Genomic DNA, 25,983 nt, shown 5'->3' on the forward strand with positions numbered 1-25,983 from the left:
ACCTTAGATCCACCACAGTATTAAAGTCCTTCCCCAGGATGAACATGCACTTAGGGAGACCCAATAAAGCCTATTAGGAGCCTACAATGAAAACAGGATATAGGGTATACCCTACAATGAACTATCATCCCTCTGCCCTAGGAATCATGGCGACTATAATGTTCCTCAGGAGAGATACATTTGTTGATCAGAATGGCTGTACCTGCTCTCCTGTAAATGGGGACAGTGGACATATAACAAAATCCCACATATTCCCTGCATAACTTATGTTCAAGATCACTTAAATGAATTTCTTGCAAAAAAAAAAAAAAAAAAAAGCTATCCCCACCCCTGACACCTCAATGCTAGCAAAATCTTGGGGAGTTCACACCACAGATGTTCCAGGTCACTATATTAAGAGTCTATGCAAACCAAAAAAAAGATGAAAAAAATCCACTGAACATTCAAATAAAACAGTGGAAATCACAGCTGTATTGACACTCAAATCTCCTGGGAGAAAAGACACCACGTATCAAGCATAGCAGCCGATGTAATGACTGAATAGCCTGTTGGCACATCAGCTACTATGCTGGCCATATGAGGTCCCCTCTTGCAAAGGACTGAATGTGAACACAGCTGTAGTTTCCACGATATTAAGAGCCGCCATCAAGAGGGGGGGGGGAGGAGGAACTGCACCCAAATACTCTCAATCAACATCCCCCAAAATACTCTCAGAACCGTATATCTCTATATATAAAAGGCACCACCAACGTTCTAAATGAGTGTCTGCCCCGCCCTCGCTCTCTCTGTAACACAAACAGTGAAGGAAAACACAGCAAAGCACGAAATCAAATCGCTCTCTCTGTAACAGTGAAGGACTCAGAGGGTGGAGGGGAGAGAGGGCAGAAGCCCTCACTATCTCTGTAACACAAACACAGCACAGCAGGAAACTTAACACTGAAGGACTCGACTCCGAGGGGGGAGGGGATAGAGGACAGACAGCACAGGGGAAGGGAGAGAGGGCAGAGGGCAGGGACACACACACTCCCACATGCACACAGAAGAAAACCTTGCTAGCCCCCGTTTCATTTGCATCAGAAATGGGGCTTTTTTTACTAGTATATTAATAAATCAGCTGGATAAAACTGGACATTCCCCATGCCATAAGAAATCTCCCTCCCTCCACATCATGAAAAACTCTGACTACCCCCCCCCCCCCCGCTCCACACACAACCCTCTATAATACGTAACATATGTCTGAGTAAGCCCCACAATGGCAATGATTATCTTCCCTCTAAGCCATACACATCTCAAAACATACTAAACAATTCTATCCAAACTTTTTAGAATCTTTGCACATGAACACATACCACAGTGAAGAATATCAGTCCATCAATGGACTTCGTATTCAGTATAATTCAGTTGATGCGATAAAGTATTTCAAAAATAATCCCATATATCCCTGAATGCCCATCAGGCCACAAAGCTTCATGCACTCGAGTATTGAGTGCATGAATGGTGCTTCAGCCTATGGTGACGATCAGCTCCACCGCGTTGGCATCACGTCACAATGAATTGGAAGAGGTCCTTCTATAACTCAGCTTTCCTTAAATAGGCACGGGCCTCCGATGTTTTTAATTTATATGGTTTTCAGCTAATAATAAATAGTCCAAATGGGATCAACCATTTATAGCGAATGTATTCCCACCACAGAAGAGAAATGATATCTCTAAATTCACCCCATTTTTGCAACATGGCACTCGATAAGTCCTGGTACAATTCAATTGTAGCATCTTTAAATTTGATCACACCTGCCTAATGGGCCTTTCAAATTATTTTCTAGTTTGTAAATACCATTTCATCGTAATATTTCCCTACTAACACAATAAGCTGACCAATACTTGTGCTTGAAAACAAATCACAGCAGGTTCCTTTCTCATAGAATCTAGCTTCTGCACGCCACAAGTTTAATTAAAATGCTACATCTTCATCATAACCAATAAAGCCTGGAAATTCTTTAGAATCACCCAAAGTAGTATCTAAGTCAGACTACATATATACTAATTTAAATGAAAGACCATACTTTACCTCCGAGCAAAACAGCCTCCAAACACACGGACCTCAGTTAATTAAAACAAACTAAAAGCCACAGTGCTTTTACAAATGGCTCATGTTGCACCACAACTGGAGTGAAAGCTGATGTCACATCTCCTCAGACAGGCATTCCGAAGGAGCTCATCCCAAATTTACAGACTTAAATTTCCGCTAAACTTTTGTATCCCTTTTGGAGCGCTACTTACCAAAATACTATACAAGATAATAAATGCATTACTTGCAATCGCATTACACACACGCAAAAAAAAAAAAAAAAATAACGCAAACAGTAGCTCCCCCCCCCCCTCCAAGACTACCTTACAAGCCCTTGTGGTCTAGTGGTGTAGCCAGTGCAGGAGTGAAACCCTGTCAATCTCTTGCCCATATTAGCTCTACTCTCAAAACATCTGCTGTGATCTCTTATGGCAAGTCTTACGAATTTGCCGCTAAAGGTCATGGGAGCCGTTTTGAGAGGACAGCCGAGCCAGCATGGGCAGGAGCGACTGGGAATCATTCCTGCCCTGAATGCATCCCTAGACCGCCAAGAATTGTAAGATAGGCCTGAGAGGGGTACCTATAGGTGGCCAGAGGGAAGGCAACTCCTGTTTGGAAAGGAGGAATACAAAAACAGGACAAAGCACAAATTTTCAGCTTCCAAAACATATGGTCAGCCATGACCAAGAACATTTTGGGCCAGTTTCAGTACTGTAACCAAAACTGAAACTCTAGCTGAGGAGCGAGGTTCATTACTGTCATAGTATGACAGACACTATCCCCTTTGAAGACATTGCTCACACACCTCCCCCCCCCCCCCCCCCCCGAGTACATACAGTATATTTAACAATGAAGGGATTTACCTGAATGTAACTCACTTTAAGTTATCAATGAAAAAGCATGAGCAAATTTTTAAAAAAGCAACAAGAGCAAGGAATAATGTCTTACTGACACCCCGAAGTTTTAGTTAAAACTAACTGTCCCCGCTGGTGTTGCTCAGCAATATGTTAATACTTTGTAATTGAGAAAAGCAAAGTTTATTTGTGTGTAATAACACTGTGTAAGTATGCTGAGGGGTGAGTGTGCGTGTAAGTGTGCTACTCTGGGGTGTATGAGAATGGGTGAGTGTCAGTGGGGGTGTGGTACAGAGGGGTGCTATTCTGGGGTTTGCGATTGGGGTTGTTTTGCTGAGGGGTGTGTGAGAATGAGCGAGTGAGTGGGGTGTTTTGCTGAGTGCTGTATTAGAATGGGTGAGCGTGAGTGGGGGTGTATAAGAATGGCTGTGTGTGACTGGGATGTTTTGTGAGGGGTGTGAGAAAGGGTGACATTGACACTGCATTTAATACTCCCTTAAAATCAGAACATGTACTGGATCCCTACCCAGCACTAACTTTTCTTTTCCGATCAATTCGTTTAGGTTGATTTTCTTGATTAGTTGTTTCTTTCAACCTAGAAAATTCCTGCCGTTTGGCTTTCACTGTCTTCCTGTCAAAACACAGCCTTCTTTTCAAGGGCATATTGAAATTCAGTTTCCTGCCTTTTCGAGGAGCATTCCCCTGGCGGGGTAGTGAATTCATGCACAGACACCCACTTCCCAGCCTGATCCCAATACTTTCTCTCTACCCTGTTCCCAGCAGTCTCTGAACCCCCTTGTACTGAAATTGTTATGGAAGAGGGTATTAGAGAATGAGAGAGGGACAACTGCACAGCTGTTGTCTGTGTTTTTCCCCACCAGTCTCTGAGCCCTCATCCTGTCCCAAGCAGTCTCTGTCACAGTCTCCCAAGTCCCAACCCCTCAATTTGTCACTTAATAGTCTGTCTCGTCTCATGGACTTGGGAGGGGGTAGTGAATTTGTGCACGCACACATGTCCCAGCCAGCCTGACCCCAATATATTCTCCCTACCCTGTTCCCAGCAGTCTCTGAACCAGGGTCGCCGAGAGGGGGGGCCGGCGCCACAGTCCCCGGTCTCACCTGCGCGCGGCTCCATTGACAGCCCCCCTCCATCCGTCACCAGGCCCCCTGCATTTGAATCACAGCACATTCAAATCACAGCGCCTCACTTCCGTGTGAAAGCGCAGCAGCGGCATATCGCCTCCCTTTGGGCCTTCCCTCCCTGTGTCCCACCCTTGTCCGATGTAACTTCCGCAAGGGCGGGACATAGAGAGGGAAGGCCTGAAGGGAGGCAATCTGCCGCTACTGCGCTTTCACACGGAGGTGAGGCACTATGATTTGAATGGAGGGGGGCTGCGGCGCGGCGGGACCTCGGGGGCAGCCTTGCCCCAGGCCTGGCCCAGTCTCTCGGCAGCCCTGCTCTGAACCTCCCTTGTACTGAAATTGTTAGGGAAGAAGGTATTAAAGAATGAGAAAGGGACAACTGCACAGCTGCTCTCCATGTTTCTCCCCAATGGTCTCTGAGCCTCACCCTGTACCAAAGTTTGTTGCTTAGCAACAGCAAGAAAGAACCTTCGGACCTGCAACCTATTCACTTAACGGATGGCGGTATTGCTCCCCCTCCCCTGAGTGCCCCTGTGAACCGAATCGCTTCAAACTACACAATAACCTCGGCAACGGCAGGTAGAGTCTGTATGCTGGGTTTTGTGGCCGTAGCTCTTTGGGGGCCAGAGAGTATGACACAGACAAACACACACACACACGTGTCTGCTTTACATCCTATATAATAAAAAGCACCTCCAACATTCTGAAGCTGAATGCATGGCTGAGGCATTCCTGCTGTCTGTATCCATCTCCTGAATTGACATCACGTACTTCCGGGTTCGTTACAGGCAGAAGTGACCAACCACACGAGGTTTCTCAGCTTCAGAATGTTGGAGGTGCATTCTATTAAATAGGATTGGTCAGTTCCTTGAAGCACAGCCAGAGCTCAGTGTCCTGCACAGTAACGCTCAGACACCAGAGAGAGAGGGGGGGGGGCTGACACCAGAGAGAGGGAGGGAGGGGGGGGCATCTCTGTCACACACACACACTCTCTCTCTCTCAGTCAATGTCTTTCTCTCTCTCACACACTCTATGTCTCACACTGTATCACATTCACTCTCTATGTGTCACACAGTCACTCACACACTCTTGGTCTCATACACTCAGTCTCACAGAGAGTGTGTCTCACACACATTCTCTCGCACACACTGTGTGTGAAACACACTCTCATTCTCACACACACACTCTTCTCTCTCACAGACACACTAGCACCCAGACTCACTCTCTCTCTCTCACACACTCGCACATTCACTCTCTCTCTCTCACAGTCACTCTCACATACACACTCCGAGGAAAACCTTGCTAGCACCTGTTTCATTTGTGTCAGAAACGGGCCTTTTTTACTAGTATATAGATAAATGTCTCAAGACAAAACATAAAAACTTAACTTTATGAGCTCAGCAATTTCCACCTCTTTTTGGTCTTTCAGCTTAATCAAAACCATGGCTAAGAGTTAAAACTATGAATCATCATTTGCAGCTGCTACTCAAGGATTTTTTCCTCTTTTTTTTTCTTTTCTAATAACTTTTTATTAGTATTACAACCCACTACTGTAAGATTTTTTCCTCTTTTGCATTTAACATTTTTATAATTTTTTTTTACTTTCAAGTACATTACATCTAGTTACCAATACAAGCAATCACAAATTATAACATAAAAAAGGCCGAAAGATAATATACCCCTCTCCCCAGGATTTTTCCTCTTTTATATACCCCTACCAATTCCCTAGACCAGTCATTGCAGCAACAGTCCTCAACTGGGGGGCATGTCTCCTTTTGAAGCCCTGCAATTGTAGTCCCTATATCCAGCCAAACATTGCATGATCACCGGGATTCCTTGCTTACTGGAGGCTGTGAATGCTGCTTCTTCAGTATTCCTAGGCCCTATTGGGCTGTAAAACAAGATAAGAACCAGGAACGAACATATGCATGAAGACGGCACCTGATGATTATTTCTTAAAAACAACTATCATGTGGACATGCTACTCTGTTTGCTATAGCTTCAGAGTAGTAGTAATTGAAAGATGCTGAAAAATCACCTCTTGAACTTGCTCCATCAAAGAAAGCAAGCATGTATAAACATTGGCAGGAGAGAATGTGTACTTTTTAATGTTAGCTATATATACTTGTAAATAAAACTGAAAAGGTTTTGACTTATAAGAGAACCTTGTATCATTGCAAATAGCAGGAAAAACAAATGAAATAAACTTGGCATTATGTTACTCTCTTTTCATATTCAGCCCTCTTTGTAAAATGATTCCTGACTGGTTTATAAAAATAATCACATTAGTGAACAGACTGAACCGTTTGCCTATATTTTAAGGATACTTGTCCAAACCTCTTTTTAAACCCAGATACACTAACAGCTGATACACATCCTCTGGCAATGAGTTCCAGAGCTTAACTATTCGTTCAGAGAAAAACTATTTCCTCATGTTCATTTTAAAAGTACTACATGTAACTTCCTTGAGTGTCCCCTAGTCTTCGTACTTTTTGATAGAGTGAAAAAATATTTACCTGTTCTACATCACTCAGTATTTTGTAAACCTATCATATCCTCCCTCAGCCTTCTCTTTTCCAAGCTGTAGAGTTTTAACCTCTTAAGCCTTTCCTCATATAAAAGGGTTTCCATCCCTGTAATCAGTTTGGGTCACCCTTCTTTGAACCTTTTCTAATTCTGCTATATCTTTTTTTAAGAAACAACATCCAGAAATGAACAAAATACTCAAAGTGTGGTCGCACCATGGAGCAATATAGAGGCATTATAGTATTCTTTGTCTTATTTTCTATCACTTTCCTAATAATTCCTAGCATTGTTTGATTTTTTGGCCGCCATCACGCACTGGGCAGATTTCAGCATATTGTCTGCAATGACGCCTAGATCTTTTTCTTGGGTGCTGACTCCTAGGGTGGATCTTAGCATCTTAGCATCAAATAACTGTGATTTGGATTATTCTTCCACAATGTGCATCACTTTGCACTTATCCACTTTAAATCTAATCCACTACTTGGACACAAAGTCTTCCAACTTACTAAGGTCTTCCTGCAATTTTTTCACAATCTGCATGCGTTAGGAGTTTATAAATGCGTTATTCAGAGACAGTGGTTATACTGTATTTTAGTAAATGCAGTATGCAAAATTTTTAACATTTTTGCAAATTCCCCCAGGAGTACTTCGTACGAGGAGTGGCCTAGTGGTTAGGGTGGTGGACTCTGGTCCTAGGGAACTGAGGAACTGAGTTCGATTCCCACTTCAGGCACAGCTCCTTGTGACTCTGGGCAAGTCACTTAACCCTCCATTGTCCCAGGTACAAATAAGTACCTGTATATGTAAGCCGCATTGAGCCTGCCATGAGTGAGAACGCGCGGGGTACAAATGTAACTAAAATAAAAAAAATTATAAACAAAATAAAATAAAAATTAGCAAGCTGACACTTAGGGGTATGTTTACTAAGGCGCGTTAGCATTTTTAATATGCCTTTAAAGTTAAGGCACGTTAAACACTAACACGGCTATACATTCCTATGGGTGCATTGGCGTTTAATGCGTGTCCACAATGCTAGCGCACCTATAGCACACCTTAGTAAACATAGGCCTTAGTTTTATAGTGGAAAAACCTTGGCCACTGCAGAGTTCACAAATACCTCCAGAAAAAAAGAAAAACAATATTCAGCCTGCAGTAGTCAGCGATATCTTAAATGCTGGCCACTATCAGCTGAATTAGACCCAAATATTCAATTCTGGCCCCTATCAAGGCACCAGTACTGAATATCCAGGAATGAAGAAACAAGAAAGAAGCAGCAGTGGTACCTGGACAGGTACCTGGTGTACTTAGGAAAGCCTTTTTGCTGTTTTAAGTCAACCAAATAGCTATCCAGGTACTGCTGTTGAATACTGGTGGCACCTGTTAACTCCTGGTTCTGTCTTGACTCCTACCCGGCACTAACCTGATAATGCCATGGTGGTCAGAATGAATTTCAGCAGAGCTGATTATGTGCCACTAAAAACCCTGTGGAGACTTAGTCAGTGTAAGTTAACCAGGTAGGAGCCTCTCCTACCCATTTAACTAGAACTCTATGTTGCCCCCAATATTTTCATCTGACTTCGGTATATGGGGAAACAATCAAATCCAAATTTGTCTAACACCGAGAAACAGACAGAGAGACAATACCAAGAAATAGTAATTTTAATGTTTACCTAATAGAAGCATTTCTACTTTATAAGACACATTGTCAATGTTATTGGTATGAGGATATGAATAACACTTTTTATATGTTCATATTTCAAAGTTCCATCTTTCAGACGCCGCCTATCAAATCAGCATGTGCAGTTTATAAAACAAAACAAAAAATATCTATTGACAAAGAGTACAAACAAAAGGAGGCCTAAGAGGGGAGTAAGAGAAGAAAAACAATTTAAGGGGTCCTTTTATCAAGCTGCGGTAAAATGGGCCCTGTTGCTAGCGGTGGGGGCCATTTCTGCTGCACGTTACGGCTCTTTTTAGCGCACTGGGTAAAAGGCCAAAAAATGGTATGGCCATGTGGTAAGATTTCATTTACTGCATGGACATGAGGGGACAGAACTTAACACCTCCCACCGAGGTGGCATTAAGGGCTTCCGCACTAACCCCGCAGTAACCGTGTACCACATGGCGCTGCCTGATTACCACCGGGTTAGTGCCGCGCTAGAAAATAGCTAGAGCTATTTTCTGTAGCACAGCAAATGGTGCATGCTGGGGCTGGAACTATTGCCGGCACCCGCACTGGGCCAGCGGTAGTTCCAGATTAGAGTGCGGTAAGCCCGCTCTGTAAAAGGGCCCTTAAGTGCAGGGACAGAAGAAATGCTGTTAATTGGTACTGCTGAAACCAGAGGCGTAGCCAGACCTCGGCGGGAGGGGGGGCCAGAGCCCGAGGTGGGGGGGCACTGTTTAGCTGCCTCCCCCACACACTTTGGAGCCCCCCCTCCCGCCGCAACCACAACCTCCCACCCTACCCCGCCGCCACATCAGGTACCTTGTTTGCTGGCAGGGGTCCCTAATCCCCACCAGCCGAAGAGTCTTCTTCAGCGCCTTCATTGTGTGATCATCTGTTTCTGACGCCTTACGTCCTCCTGCATGGGGCTATATGCACAGTGCAGGACATAGGGCATCAGAAACAGATCACACAATGAAGGCGCCGGAGTCGACCGGTGCTGAAGACGACTCTTCGGCTGGTGGGGATTGGGGAACCCCGCCAGCAAACAAGGTACCTGATGATGGGGTGGGGGGTCAAATGTAGAGGGGGCCAGGGCATAATCTGTGGGGGCCCATGCCCCCGTGGCCCCACGTAGCTTCACCCCTGGCTGAAACCACGGCTCAAAACTGTTTAAATTCACACCACATATAATTCAAAGTATTCTCTGCCACTCCAAAAAAAAAAATATATATATATATATATTCACACAAACTTAGCTGAAACTAGCAATGTGTTTTCTAATACAAAATCAAAATACAAAACAGTTTAGACCAAGATATATTTACATTGTTAATCATCTTATACTAAACAAGTTTTTTGGTGGGGGCTATTTTTCTCAAAATGTATAGTAAAAACCACAATAAGAAAATTATGCAATTTACAGACTCTTTCTAGGGTAAGACCTTGACAAAGAAAACAAGACCATAAAGCCACAATGTATCTAGGAACCTATGCCTTGATAAATGACACAATACTCCAGCCCCCCCCCCCCCACCCTCTTTTCGCTGCTCTAACTAAAAAAGCTGAAATTTATTCACACATCTTAATTTCTCTTCCTTGACTCCTGCTACACCAGTCCAGACCAATGGGTTGCATCCCCTTACCAGCGGATGTAGGTAGAGAACTGAAGTCTTTCAGCAGCATCACTGGTTTTAAGACATGGGTTCTCACCCCAGTCCTCAGGACACTCACAGACAGGTTTTGATGATAGCCACAATGAATACACATGAAACAGATTTGCATACAAGGACAGTAATGCATGCAAATGTATCTCATGTTTATCCTGATATCCTGAAAACCTGCCTGGCTAGGTGTGTCCTGAGGAAGTGCTGGTTACAGCATGCCAAAGCAGTAGATTGTCACACTAGATCTCACCACTTGAAACCCCTTAGGAAACTGCTACAGAACGCTCTAACAAACTCACAACTATAACATCTATTTTCACTATAAAGCTCCAAGGAAGGCAGACAAAAACTCTGAGAAAAATCCCCAACACCAAAGTCTTCCATGCCTGGTCTGGTCAGACTCAAGGAAAAGAAATTAATAGTTATAATTATCATCTTCCTAATCATTCTGCTAAATCAGTCCATGTCAATGCATTGACAAACCCTTTTACCTCAACCCAACTTGATTGAATCTTACCTTCCCTATCCCAATACAACATTTTGTACTAATCCCGTACCGGAATTGGCGAATGCCTTCACGGTATTATGTAAGCCACATTGAGCCTGCAAATATGTGGGATACAAATGTAACAATTAAATAAATAAATGTACAAAAGCAATACCTTACTGGCACTGTTCCATCTAAGCCAGGGGTTCTCAACCCAGTTCTTGGACACATCCAGCCAGCCTGGTTTTCAGGATATCCTGCATATAATGGAGGTAGTGCATGCAAATATCTTTCATGAATATTCATAGTTGGTATCCTGAAAACTACTGGTTTAGTGTGTCTGGAGGACTGGGTTGAGAACCCCTGATCTAAGCTAAGTGGGAGTCCTTCAACTAAATTGCTACCAGTTGGGGGTGGTGTTTCAATATTGTGATTTCAATCACTAGGTATAGGCAGGTTCCCTGGAGTCCTGCAGAGCTTTTGCCTACTGAATATGTGGTACTGAAACAGCCCCCCACCCCCACCCCGTCAGGGCCTTTCCTCTGCCATATCCTGCTCACATGAAGTTGCATCAGAGCAGCTGGAGAGGCAGCTTTCAGCTCAGTCTCAGCCACAACCCACTGCAGCCTTTAGAGGACCCGGAGGGCAGATGAGGAGCTGGGGGGGAAGAGATGCTGGAACTGGACCCGGGGCGGGGGGGGGGTGTGCTAAATACTGTCTCGCCCGCGACCCACTGCAACCTTTGGAGGACCCGGCAGGGTAGGTGAAGAGCGAAGCTTCTGTAATAAAGTGAAGTGCCTGTAATAAATTCATAGATTTATCTCCACATTGAAAAAAAAATTAACATCTCACTCATTATATCATCACTACAGTGTTAAAAATATGTTCAAATTAAACAGCTACTGCTCTTTCTGCAAGTTATGGGCCCTGTTTACTAAAGGAGCACTAGCATTTTTAGCGCATGCTAAAAATTAGCACGTGCTGTGTAGATGCCCATAGGCGTCTACACGGTTAGCACACTAATGTTTAGCGTGTGCTAAAAACACTAACGCGCCTCTAGCATGGCTTAGTAAACAGGGCCCTAAGTTTTAAACTTTTTTGTTGAAGTTTGTATTATGCCTGTTCAGGGCTATAGCCATTTAAATTAGGTTTTGAATGATTTTCAGTGACTATGTATAAGATTTGATGTTGATTAAGTTCTCTGTTGGCTAGTTTAATGTTGGTTTAAAAATATAAAGGCAAACGTACTGAAATAGGCAAAAGGGGTATAACAGAATTTTTTTTTTAAAGGCTGGAAATCTCTGCTGTATAATGAATGCATTTAAATACAGGTGTGCATTATATAGAACATCTCCAACCTTTAAAAAAAATAATTCAGTTGTACCCCTTTTGTTTATTTCACACATGTATGCCAAAATTGGATACGTTTTTTGGGGAATTAGTTCATGTGTACTGTATGCTTGTGAGGAGCTGGGTGGGTAGGGGGAGAGGAGAAACGTTTTGGGAGGGGGGTAGGGAAGAATGTTAGAGGAGAATTCAAGCATTTTGGTTATCCTAACTGAGATCTACAAGAACTATGTCCTTCCAACTCATCTTCAGAAATCTTCTATACTTCTACATTTCAAGTGTGTGAACTTTCTTTATAATGTTTTTACTATTAATGTTTAGGTATGGGAATTAAATTATCTGATAGGAATGAGGCTTTGGGGGAAAATTTTCATATTATTTTGGGACAAGTGTGTGTGCTCTCTCTTGACGCATGCTAAAGGTACAAAATACCCACAGAGATCTGCGCCTACGTTTTCTCCAACATTCACCCTCTTCCATTTGCTGAATTTTCAAATTTCAGAGGTGAGCTGTAGATCGTAATGTGGCTCATCTGATGACTGCATCTTAATATTCATTTAAATGATAAAATTATATCCTTAAACAAATGATGGTATGCCTTGACAATTTTGCGCCTTGTCAGTATGCTGTGGGATGAAAATCACTGCTCCAGATGGTTGATAAACCATGATGCTTCCATCTGAGACCACTGACCTTGAGCCAGACAGCCAAGGCAATGAGTCCCCAGCTCAAGAGACTTGCACTGATAGTCATTACCACCTAATCAGTCAGATCTTAAATGTCCTGACAAGTTCCACAGGACCCCAGAGAAGGGAAGACAAGTGTCAAACTCCTGTGAGCAGGGGGGGTCCCAATGAGACAATAAGTACACTGAGAAGGATGCATGTGAACATGCATCCACTTCCCAATGTCACTGCCATAGAACAGAAAAGCTGGAGAAAGTCTCAGGCATGAGGTGCCTCCTGAACACACAGGGTCATTTTCTGTAACTGCAGCTTCAGCATTCACTCCTTTGGCAGAAAAATATCCCATTCCTCATGTCAAACTGCACCCCCACGTACTCCAGATCTTGAGGGGACCAGATGACTCTTCATACTAATTGGCCGCACAGCCAAGGTGCTCCAACAGCTGAATCACCATCCATGTTGCTTTCTTGAAGTCCTCCTCCGAATCAATTTGGATGAGCCAATCATCCAAGTAGGGTTGTGGCCAGATTCCTTGCTTGCAGAAATATGCCATCACCACCATCATCTTCAAAAATATTTCTACCCAGGACATCAAAAAAACAAAAACAGAAGTGCTTGTGCACCTCTCTGATCACCATATGAAGATAGGCCTTCAACAAATCCAGAGAAGTGAGAAACTTGCCCGACCGGATGTTTGTGGTTACAGACCTTAGCATCTTCATGCAGAAGCACAGAACTCACAGGGAGACACTGACCCCCTTTAGCTCAAGGATAGGCCAGAAGAAACCTCCCTTCTTGGAAAACACTAAATGGATTGAATAGTGACCCTGATCTAAATGAGGCACTGATTCCATTTCTCCAAGAAGGAGCAACTGCTTGAGGGTGATCACCATCTCCCTCTCGAGAGGAGAACCATAGGGAGATGCCATAAAAACATTAGAAATAGGATTTGGCAAACTACTGCTATCCATGCAGAATCATCTCCAGGACCCACTGGTCAGCAGTAATGAAGGCCCATTTAACATAGTAACATAGTAAATGACATCAGATAAAGACCTGTACAGTCCATCCAGTCTGCCCAACAAGATAACTCATTTTACATGGTATGTGATACTTTATATGTATACCAGAGTTTGAGCTTTCCTTGCCTTTCTCAAGGCACAGACTGTAAAAGTCTGCCAAGCACTGTTCTTGAACTTTCCATATCTATTCTGTTACGAACATGGCGTAGACTGTAGAAGTCTGCCCAGCACTGGTTTTGCTTCCCAATTACCGGCGTTGCCACCCAATCTCTGCTAAGATTCTGTAGATCCATTCTTTCTAAACAGGTTTCCTCTGTGTTTATCTTGTGATTTAAAACAAAAAAAAGGCAAAGCCTGCCCCCTACCTGAACTACCAAAGGGCCCAGCTGACCCTCACTGGTGGAGAACAAAGATACTGGGTTCCTCACCCTCCACAAAACAACAGCTCTTTCTGGGCCTTCACTACCCCAATAGTGGCCTGGGACCACCAACTCAAGTCCTTGGACCAAGACGAAGCACCAAAGAAATGAGCAACACCGAAGGACCATCTCAGTGAACCACTGCAGTCTAGCCTCTCCCAGATCCTTCACCAGCTTTTCTAAGTCTTTCCCAAACAAAAGCTGACCTCTGAAGGAAGATTAAACATGCCTTGCAAGCCATATCTGCTGCCCAGTGGTGCAGCCATGACCATCCGCAGGCTAGCACCACTGAGGCTGACAGTGATAACATTTGAAACAGATTATCAAGAACAAACCCCAGGAACAATATCAATTAAAGGACTCTACCACAAGGAATGAAGACTATGACTGCATCCAGACCAGATGAAGCAAAGAGAAAACCTGCCACACCAGTCCAACTTGGAGGTAAAGAATACTGGAGAGCTCCAAGTTGCACCAGCACTTAGGTTAATGTCACTGGAAGACTTCAGTTTTCTACTTCATCTGCTAGTACAGGGGTGCAACCGGTAAGGAAAGAAACATTTAAATGTACACAATAGCAGTAAGCACAATTCTCATCAGTAATAACCCTTTTTTGTTGTTGCACATTCCTTTGTTTGCAGTATCTTAGCTCTCTGATCTTTCTCTTCACTTGCCCACAAACACAATCTTGTATCCTCATTTTCTCAGGTAGAAGGAACCAGGCTGAACACAGCCTAATGACATTTCCTCTGAACTTATAGGACCCACACTCTCTCTCACAAAAGACATTTGCAATTTATTCCTCGGAGTCCCCCGCCCATCCTCGTCACTATTTTTTTTCTTCCCTCATTTATCTTTCTTCACAAGACGAAGTAACATTGACAATACACCACGTTAAATGCTGGTGGCAGACTCCATTCCTTCACACTGCAAAAAGGGAGATTTAAAATAGATAGAATACAACTATCTTTTGTGCACATGTAATGCAACATTCGCTGTCTTTTCCATGCTATTTTTCTTCATTCCTAATTTAAGGTTAAATCATTTGCTATACCGCCTTTCTGTGGTACAACCAAAGCGGATTACATATTATATATAAAGGTACTTTCTCTATATATTAATCACTACCAAATGCAACAAAATGTATACACAGAAAGACATACCGCAATTAAGTCTATATCCCTTGCCTTTGTTATTGTTGCATGCACACACACGATTTTGCTCCTACCTTGTTTTCCCTTGTCTGGGATGCTTCACCCCAGTCCGGCCCGAGACTGCAAGCTCCTTCCTTTTCTCCGTCCCTCCTCGGGGGTAGGAGTGCGGGTGCTGGTGTTGGAAGGAAATGAAGGGAGGGGGAAATATACGGGGAACCAAGACTATCCTCACTCACAGCATTACCACCCACCTCTCTCTCTCTCAAGCAGCGAAAATTCAAAACGTACAACCCCGACCGCTTTCAAGAATAATAATAATAAAAGGAAAAAAAAAACACCCGAACAAGGCGCCACCTCCGACCGGGCCGGTGCTGCCGTCCCCCTCCAGGGCGCAGGCGCCTCACTGAGCCGGCTCGCGCTCCCTTTCCCAGCTCACCTCTCGCGCGCGCGCGTGCGCGCCGGCACCTCCAGACACGCTGTCAAGCGCGAGCGAGCGCGTGGCCAAGCTGTTCTCTTGTAACTGTGCTGCCTGCCTCCCCCCACTTTCCGCAGCAGAGACTGGAGAAAAAGGAGGAGGGGACGTGCTCCCGGCAGGAAGGTGGGAGAGTCCTTGTAAAGAGCCTCAAGTTCTCGCACCTCCCCTCTCCTCCACCCCCGCCCCATCACAACTCCAGTAAGGGGTGACAGTACAGTGGTGCCCACCTCCACCAGCACCCTCTTGCTCTGAACCATTCCGTGGGACTAGGGTTACCATATTTGCCCTAAGAAAAAAAAGGACACATGCCCGGTGCAGAAGCAGAGCCAGGATGACTGCACGGGGAGGGGGGGGGGCACATTTTCAGTGCAACAGGACGAAAAAAAATAGGCACCAGCAGAACTGCGTTTGGTGCCCCACCTAGCTACGCCAATGTCCCCGTGCCCTGTCACACCCAGCCCCCTGTCACCTTGACCCCCCCCCCCTCTCCATGTCACTAGACCACCAGGGCACCACACTAAGGTAAAGGAGGGGAGGATAGGATGCCCACCTGCCCGTTCACCCACAAAACAATAATCACTATCAAAAACAAAAGCAAACTTGTGAGGTTTATACTGCATACCTGCCAAGACTCCCACTGTAGCAGGTCATGTCCCGCACTCCTGCCAACATAGGAAAGTCTCCTGCTGAGATCCGCGGCTGCCGCTGCTTCTTTCTGGAGAGAAAGTGGGCTGACACTGGATGGAAGGGTATAGAGAGAAAGAGGAGATGCTGGATGGAAGGATGCAGAGAGAAAGCAGGGGAGACACTGGGAGGATGGGAACAGAAAGAGACGAGATGCTGGGTGGAAAGGGGGAGAGGATAAAGTTAGAGAAAGACTGGAGAATAAGAGGAAGGGGCATGGGAGAACAAAAGTGAGGAAAATATGAAAAGCCATAGGTAGATGAAATAAAAAAGGGAAATTAAATAATGGATAGTAAGAATGAATTAAATCTGGACAGAGAAGAGGCAGAAAAATAAATTGAAGAAAACAAAGAAAAAGGAGAAAAAAATGACAAATGGACAGGAAACCCTGGCACCAGAATTAAGAGAAGACAAAGGAAAGCAGAATCAAAAGACTGGGACCAACACAATTAGAAAAAAGTAAATGGCCAGACAACAAAGATACAGAAAATAATTTTATTTTTAATTTAGGATAAAGTAATGTGGTAGCTGTGTTAATAAAGGTTAATAAATGCAAATAAAACAGAAAATAGAAAATAAGGTGATACCTTCACTGATTTTTAAAACATTTTTGATTAGCCTTCAGAGACTGGCACTTCCTTCCTCAGGTCAAGAGAGGATACCATAACACCATTATACTGTCCTGGTATTAGGTTATTAAATAAAATATTTTCTGAAATGGCCGTGAGACTGAGGTGTGCCAGGGGGTGGAACCATGTAGAGTGGGAGGGGCAGGGCTGGGGGGGGTGTACTAAAATCTGCCTCTCAAAAATTGGGACGCCTTGGCACCTCTGCTATTGTTTTATTGATCCTCCTAGGTTTTACATTCTTTCTGTTAGGAGGGGAGGGGGAATGTGGGGAATTTGAGGGGTCTGTGAAGGGGGGAAGGGTTAAATTCACAATGTATATAACATTTCCTTGTTTTTACTGTATTCTTTACCATGTAAGATGCTTTCTTTTACTATGTAAGCCGCACTGAGCGGGGTACAAATGTAATAAATAAATAAATATTTGTCAGTGCTCCAGAGCTTGCTCTGTTATTTGCAATGCTGTATTGTGGATTTCATGCCTTTATTTCTGCTTATGATGGCAATAAAGATAGTTCTATATAAAAATAATAGCAAACACATGATTGCCTATCAGGCGTATTTTCAAAGCATTTAGCCGTACAAAGTTCCATAGAAACCTATGGAACTTAGCCTCCCAAAGTGCTTTGAAAATATGCCTCTATGTGTGCTTTTTTTATTTGACACTTTTTTATTTATTTGAAAGCTTCCCATATGTAGATATACATCATTAAATAAAATTGAAAATCACTAAAACAGCATGAAAAATTATTGTAGCTGGTAGAGAAACAGCAATAATAAACTCTCTGTATGTTGTGCTCATTTTTCTACACTTTCTATACAATACACTAATACATGGCCAAATCTCAGTGAGGATAACCTGTTTCCTGATGGCCTCATCTTAATGGTTGTTGTAATCTGTCTTGGGAAGCCTGGTGTTATTAAGATAGAATATATTGAAAGTAAATGGAAGTAAAATTAAACTCTCCTTTCATTGGGGCACATGGAATCACATCTTCACTTCATCTCTTTTGTAGAGGTTTGCATTTTAGATACACAAATGGATTTTTCTGTTTTAAGCGTGTTTCAGGTACAAGCAGTTTTCTAAGTCTAAACACTAAAAATAAATATTTGGTTTCATGCAGATCTCTCATTTGTTGAAACATTGGTTTTCTGATAATTTGTTCTTCTGATGACTTATACTGTGCTAAAACTGAAAACTCTTCTCTCTTCTTTCTGGACGATAACAACATCATGGAAGCAAGTTGATAAATATGTTGAATGTTGAGATTAGCATATATACCCAACCAAGCACTTAAAAGTCTGCCCTTTAATGATGCCACATGTTCAGAAATTATAGCCATAAGCTTAGACAGTTATTCAAATATTATCACATGCACATACCAGAACAGGCATACATACACAGTTTGCAAAAGTAAACAATTTCAACAGAGTACATCCAACATTTATTTTTTATTTCCTCTTTTCCTTCTTCCAAAATTCCAGCCAACAGATGTACAGATCAGTAGAACCCAAAGTAGTCCAAAACAAAGTAAAAAAAAACACAGTTTGGGCTAGATTCTATATATGGTGCCTGAAAAATCCACAAAAAAAAAAAAAAAAAAAAATATATATATATACATACATATATATATATATATATATATACTGGTAGGCGTATTCTATAAAGTACGCCTAAATTTAGAATAGGTCTAAATTTCCACGCAGTTTACAGAATACACCGAGCACTCATCTGCGTGACTAAATTTAGTCACGGACAGTTGCACCAAGTAAAATGGTGTAAATCCCAACGCCTAAATTAGGCACGAACCGGATGTATTCTATAACAACATGCATAAATTTAAGAAATGTCCATAGCCCGCCCATGACCATGCCCCCTTTCACCTAAGCAACTAAGAATTTATGCACATCACGTTGCAGAATACACTTAGACAGTTGTGTATAAATTAGTGTCAATAATTGCTATGTGGAAATTATTTATTTATTTGCTACATTTGTATCCCACATTTTCCCACCTCTTTGCAGGCTCAATGTGGCTTACGTTATGCCACCATGACAGTCGTCATTAGCGAAATAAGAAGAACAGAGTATTATTTCGATTAAGGTAAATGGAATTCATGAGAATTAGAAATAAAGAAATAATTAATACATTACAAGATATGCAAAGGGTAAAATGACAATATGATTAAAGTAACCAATTTAAGGCATTTAGTGTTGATTAGTTCTAATATAGATGTGAAATGAGTTTTTTTATGAAGGATTCTTATTATAGGTCTTGTTGAATAAGTTCGTTTTCAGTGACCTCCGGAAAGTTGCTAGATCAGGTGTTGTTATCATTATTGATTGGTTTAATATAGCATCCGGAGGTTTATACCTGATCGTTCAACCACCCTTAGGTTTCACCTTTGGGTTTAAAAAGTAATACCATGTGCATCTAAGGTCTGGATAAACAAATTAAAATCATGAAAGCTTTAAGCAAATGCCTCAAATATGTAATAATGAAACAGTGTTGGAATATTCACATATCAGGCAACTAACAGATTTATTTTCCACAGAAAATAATTAAGGGCCTCTTTTATCAAGCCATGTGTCAAGCCCCGGAGTAGAGTAGTGAGTTCCTGTGTCAGACAAAGTCTAACAGCCGAACAACCCTGACCTTACCTTGGGGAAAGGAGATTAAGGACCAAGTTACCACAGCACAGTCCAGGTTCGGGCAAAGATAGGAGGCAAAGCACAGTCCAGGTCCAGGCAAGGTTCAAAGGCAGGCGGTGAGCAAAACACAGTCCAGGTCCAGGCAAAAGTTCAAAGGCAGGTGGCAAGCAAAACACAGTCCAGGTCCAGGCAAAGGTTCAAAGGCAGGCAGCAGGCAAAAGGCAAAGTCCAGGTCCAAGCAAAGGTTCAAAGGCAGGCGGCAGGCAAAAGGGAAAGTCCAGGTCCAAGCAAAGGTTCAAAGGCAGGCGGCAGGCAAAAGGGAAAGTCCAGGTCCAAGCAAAGGTTCAAAGGTAGTTCAAACAATGAGAGAAACAGGCGCCCAGGAATCCACACTAGTAGAAGCCGAAGCAACGACATCCACTAACTGCTGCTCTTAAATAGCCCCCTCCATAGGAAGACAGGGAACAGCTAAAAAGGAGGTGTTCCCCTCAGGCAACCTTCCAAGAACCCTGGATTGGCCGGCCAACATGAGGAGGCGGCGTCCAGCCGCGATTAGCCAATCTGAGCGTCGGGGGAGTGTCCACAGTGTTCCTGGGCTCCGTGCCCGGAAGAGAATACCATCTTCGGGGATGCCGGTGCTGCAAAGATGGCTGGCGTTCCCCCGCAGTCACCGACGTGGCGCGGAGAGCCAGAGCCGTCCAGACGGCAGACAGCAAACTTCTGGAGCGACGGAGAGGCCCAGCGTCTGACCGCCCTTCCTGGCCAGCGCCTCCTCCAGCAGACCCAAGGCACGCAGCGGCCGATGAGAGAGCATCACGGGTGAGGGTCACGACACCATGCTAGTGGTTCCCACGTGGCAATGTCGACATAGTCCATTCAAAGTGACTGTGCTTTGTTGGCATTACTGCACTGGGAGCTGCTAGCACAGCATGATAAAAGATGCCCTCACTTTGTATAAACTTGGTAGCTAATAGTGTGCTGCTTACATTTGCATCCACTACTACTACTACTACTACTACTACTACTATTTAGCATTTCTATAGCGCTACAAAGCATACGCAGCGCTGCACAAACTTAGAAGAAAGACAGTCCCTGCTCAAAGAGCTTACAATCTAATCGAGAGTTTACAATCTCCGATTCATTTTAAATTTACTACATTGTAGCTTCATCGCATGCCCCCTAGTCCTAGTATTTTTGGAAAGCGTAAACAGACACTTCACATCTACCTGTTGTGATCATGAGGCTCTTGTGATGATGAAGCTCCCACCTCAGGTTCCCAGATCCTCTTTCACTCAGGGTGAGCTGGTTCTCAATATGCAGATTTTATGCAAATTAAGCTACCACCCTTTTCTGCTCAGGGTGACCTGCTTCTCAAAAGGCAAACATAGTCAGGTCACACCAATCAGGCTATTTTCATACACATCTTTATTCCAGCCTCTGGGGCACACTTCTTTTAGCTTAAAACACTTTCACAAGCTTAAACAGTTCTTCCAGCTTTGTTCCATTTCATTTCTCAGTGCAATCTTCCATTTTAAACATTTCTTCTTGCACAGTTCAATATCCATAGATTTCTTCCCCCTGAGCCCTCTCACACAGGCCTTTGGGCTCAGTACTAACTCAGTCCCCAGACACGCAGTCCCCGGACACACAGACTATCTCAGTCCCCGGACACACAGTCCCCGGACACACAGTCCCTCCTTGTAGCACACAGCTCCAGACACAGTCTCTTCATCTTGGACACACAGTCCCTCTTCACTGTTCTAGACACACAGGCTTTTCCTCTGGGACACACAGTACCTTTTTGAACACATAGTTCTTATTCTTGATACTCTAGGGCCTTCTTACCCCAGCCAGCTTCCTTCTTGGGAATACACCGTTCTACCACCAGTCCAAAGGGCATAGCCAGTACTTCTCATGGGGATCCCCTGGCTTCAGCTACCAGCTCCTCCTCTTCAGCTGCCAGCTCTCCCTTCTTTTTTCCTCACAACTCAGGTGGGGTCTTAAGAGGTTAATGGCCAAACAGGACCTAGCCCATAACCTGCTGCACCTGTTTCCACCTCCAGGACTCTCCCCGGTCCTAGCGACCTCCAGCTATACCTCCCCTTACTGGCTCCCTTCAGCAACTCACCCAGCCCTTCTCCCTGGACATTTTAGGGGGGCAGTGCCCTCTAGGGGCCTAACCAGGGTAGGACAGCCTCTTCCTTATCACACTGTTCAACTCCACTCATTATTTTATAGACCTCTATCATATCTTTTTCTTGGGTGCTGACTCCTAAGGTGGACCCTAACATTAGTGGAGGAGTGGCCTAGTGGTTAGGGTGGTGGACTTTGGTCCTGGGGAACTGAGGAACCAAGTTCGATTGCCACTGCAGGCACAGGCAGCTCCTTGTGACTCTGGTCAAGTCACTTAACCCTCCATTGCCCCATGTAAGCCGCATTGAGCCTGCCATGAGTGGGAAAGCGCGGGGTACAAATGTAACCAAAAAAAAAAAGTATCTATGATTTGGATTATTCTTTCCAATGTGCACCACTTTGCCTTTGTCCACATTTAATTTAATCTGCAATTTGGATGCCCAGTCTTCCAATTTCCTAAGGTCTTCTTGCTATTTTTCGAAAAGAAACATAAATAAATTTCCTCCTTTAATGAACAAATAGAAGAAATGCACATTTCCAAAGTTGACATATTTCATTCTTTAAAAATTGAAAATAAATATTTTGTACCTTTGTCTGTTCATTTTGTTTCTAGATGGGTTAGTCCTGGCCTTTCTCTCTACCATTTTGTTTGTTGCGTCCAAACAGACGTTAAGTAGAAATAAATACATACAACAGAACTGGCACATTTAGACTGACTCTAGACTTTGGAATGAAGGTAGCGCTTCCCTCATTATTCAATACCTCTCTTTTAAATAGTAGTAATAAAAAATATCAAGTGCATTTTTATAATATACCACTGCATTTCACAAATCAAAAAGACCTTGTTCCCACGTACCATCTTTCTCTTATGATCTAGACACAGGGGAAAACAAAAATTTTAAATGCTGGCAGGTTTCAACTTAATTAAGTTTAAAACAACCTTTGTAGTTAAAAATAGAGTGGTGTAGTAGCTGTGTTAGTCCATTCTTAAAGGTTATCAATAGAAATCAAACAAAATAAAACATGGAAAAGAAAATAAGATGATACCTTTTTTATTGGACATAGCGTAATACATTTCTGGATTAGCTTTTGAAGGCTACCCTTCTTCGTCAGATCGGAAATAAGCAAATGTGGTATATATAAGTGAAACATCCAAGCATTTCATTACCAGTCTAACAGGGTGGGGGTGGGTAGGAGGTATGCATGGGGGCACCAAAGCATTTCATTGATAGTCTAACAGGATGGGTGTGGGTAGGTGAGAGGAGGGTGATAAACAGAGAAATACAACTTTATGGTTTATAATGGGCTAGAAAACCCAGATCCTTGTTAAGTCCTGTCTGTTAGGTGTCAAAATATTCAATCATTCTGACTTCAAAGGTTTTACGTTCCTGTATTGTTTTAAAGTTACCTTTCAGGATTCTTACTATGAAATCACTGGTACAGTGTTCTGGTCTTGAAAAGTGCTGGTTCACAGGGGTGGGAACCTGACTGGTACCAGCTTTCTTCATGTTATGTCTATGTAGATTAAATCTTGTCTTAAGCATCTGGCCTGTTTCTCCAATATAGCATCCTTCGTTACATTTTTTACACTGAATGATATATACCACATTGGAAGATGAGCATGTGAAAGATTCCTTTATGTTGAATATTTTTCCTTTGTGAATGACTGTGGGGTCCTGTGAAATGTTTTGGCATAGTTTGCAGCTGGATATATTACAGGGAAATGTGCCCTTCTTTTCCTTTTCAGTCTGTGTTGGGAGTTTACTTCTGATTAGCTTGTGTTTTAAGTTGGGTGGCTGTCGGAAGGCCAGCACTGGTGGGGATGGGAATATCTCTTTCAGTAATTAATCCTCCTGGAGTAGAGGCTGTAGATCTCTTATGATTTTCCTCAGTTTCTCCAGCTCTGGGTTGTATGTCACTACAAGGGGGATTCTGTCTGTGGCGGTAGTTCCAGTCCTGGTGCGCGTCATTTGCTGCACTAGGGAAAAAGCTGTTTTCCAGTGCAGCACTAACCTGATGGTAATCGAGCAGCACCACGTGCTACCTGGTTACTGCTGGGTTAGAGTGGGAGCCCTTAACGCCACCTCAATGGGTGGCATTAAGTGCCCCCCCCACACACACACGGCCACGTAGTAAGTGAAATCTTACTGCGTGGCCATGCCATTTTTGGCCTTTTTACCCGCTACTGTAAAAATGGCCACAGCGAGCGGCAAAAACAGCCCCTGCCGCTAGCACAGGGCCCTTTTTACCGCAGCTTGGTAAAAGGACCCCTTAATGAATGATAAAAGAAAGAAGGAGCAAGGGCCATCACTTCAGATGGACAAACATCCAACCGACAACTAGTAGAACTAACCCCCCTGTTTACTAAGCCACACTATCGGCTGCAGTGTGCTAATGCCACCACAGCCCATTCACTTCCTAACCTTACTAATCCCAAATTTTCTTGCTCGATCCAATCCCTAATTAAATCAGCCTTGTTACCTATTGAGCTTGCATTAATATAAGGACATGGAACAGGTATAACTGAATCAGAGGATAAAGTTGAATATTTGACAGGGATTAACGCTCACTTTGGATGGGCTGTGTCGGCATTGCCGTACGGCTTAGTAAACAGGGGAGTAAATTTGTTAAAAGCCTTGTAAATCATCTCGTGTGGGCAAACATCAAATTCTTTCCAAATTCTATTTACTGAGATTTCTGAAACTCTGGGGAACAGATTTGAAAAACCTTTCACTGATTAATTTTTTAACAAATCTTGACGAATACTGTGAACCTTACTTTGAGAATATACTGCTAGGTCATTTGTTGGTGACTGTTGAATGATAAATACAATCCTGATGATAGTTGAATTTCCCTAGGATTGTTTAAATAATTAACTATTCTGAAAAATTCCTTTGTATCAATTGTACTGACATCTTCTGGGAATATTACTTCCTTTTATCTTCCTTCAATAGAAGTTTATAATGATATATTTTCTGTTCTCCATTTAACTGTAGTTGTAACGGTGTTACGATTTTTTCCAAGCTCTTTCCAATTGTCTACAAAGTTGTTTCGGACTTAGGGCCCTGTTTAATAAGCAGCGTTATAGGCGCGTTAACATTTTTAACACGCATTAACCATGTATGCGCCTACAATATCTCTATAGGCACCTGCATGGTTAGCTCGTACACTAAGTGTAGGCGCACTAAAAACACTAACGCACCTTAGTAAACAGGGCCCTTAGTAACTTACCATCAAACCAAAGATTTGTTTTGCTTTTATTTTGTGTTTTCAATTTCAAAGGAGTTATCTTATCTAAGATAACCAAACTAATTAGGTTCCAATTTCCTAATATATCAAATAATTTAAGATTGTCACATTTTTGTTTGATTAGATCCCAGAATAGGGATTGAGGTAGCCTACCTCTTGTCATATATGTAGCTTGTTAGGACTATGTCTTAAAACTTTTTCCCTCCAAGATAAAACAAAGTTCAGGGCAAAATGATAGGACCATATAATTGGTTGCCAGTTGATATTTTTAACCAATGTAGTTTGAGAAAAATTAATTGAATAAGCCATAAGATCCAAGTGATGTCCTTTCTCATGAGACTGAATAAATAGGACAACTAAAACTTAAAGATTCTAAAAAATCCAAAAGATCTTTTACTTTAGAATCAGACTGATTTTCAAGGTGAATATTAATATCTCCTATACTATTAAATGACTGTTATTTAAAGAACTTTTAGCAACAAAGTGTAACAGGTGCGGGGGGGGGGGGGGGGGGGGGGATAGGCCTGGGTCCACCTGCCTGAAGTGCACTGTACCCACTAAAACTGCTCCAGATACCTGCATACTGCTGTGATGGACCTGAGTATGACATCTGAGGCTGGCAATCAATATTTTTAAAGATGTTTTTTGAGAGTGGGAGGGAGTTAGTGACCACTGGGGGAGTAAGGGGAGGTCATCCCTGATTCTCACCAGTGGTCATCTGGTCATTTCGGGCACCTTTTTGTGCCTTGGTCATAAGAAAAACACGACCAGGTAAAGTCGTCCAAGTGTTTGTCAGGGACGTCCTTGTTTCTTACGATTATGGGTCGAGGACGTCCTAGTGTTAGGCACGCCCAAGTCCCGCCTTCACTATGCCTCCGATACGCCCCCTTGAACTCTGGCTGTCCCTACGACGGAAAGCAGTTGGGGACGTCCAAAATCGGCTTTCGATTATACCAATTTGGACGACCCTGTGAGAAGGAAGCCCATCTTCTGATTTATGTCAAAAGATGGGCGTCCTTCTCTTTCGAAAATGAGCCCAATAGTAACATAGGAAGCGATGGCAGATAAAGACCTGAACGGTCCATCCAGTCTGCCCAACAGTCACATTCATTATCAAATCAAGATCAAA

At 43.1% G+C, this 25,983-nt stretch overlaps 1 protein-coding gene across 1 annotated transcript in view; it reads right to left on the reverse strand.

The window, feature by feature from the left end:
- The window catches only part of TANC2 (tetratricopeptide repeat, ankyrin repeat and coiled-coil containing 2), a 931,529-nt gene extending 916,198 nt beyond the window's left edge, over nucleotides 1–15,331 (reverse strand). Inside the window, exon 1 of the mRNA XM_030221414.1 lies at nucleotides 15,110–15,331. The gene's annotated coding sequence lies outside the window, so the exon portion shown is untranslated. The remainder of the gene's footprint in view (nucleotides 1–15,109) is intronic.
- Nucleotides 15,332–25,983: the final 10,652 nt, after the last annotated feature.

Source organism: Microcaecilia unicolor, chromosome 12 (assembly GCF_901765095.1).
Source record: "Microcaecilia unicolor chromosome 12, aMicUni1.1, whole genome shotgun sequence".
NCBI classification, from domain to species: domain Eukaryota; kingdom Metazoa; phylum Chordata; class Amphibia; order Gymnophiona; family Siphonopidae; genus Microcaecilia; species Microcaecilia unicolor.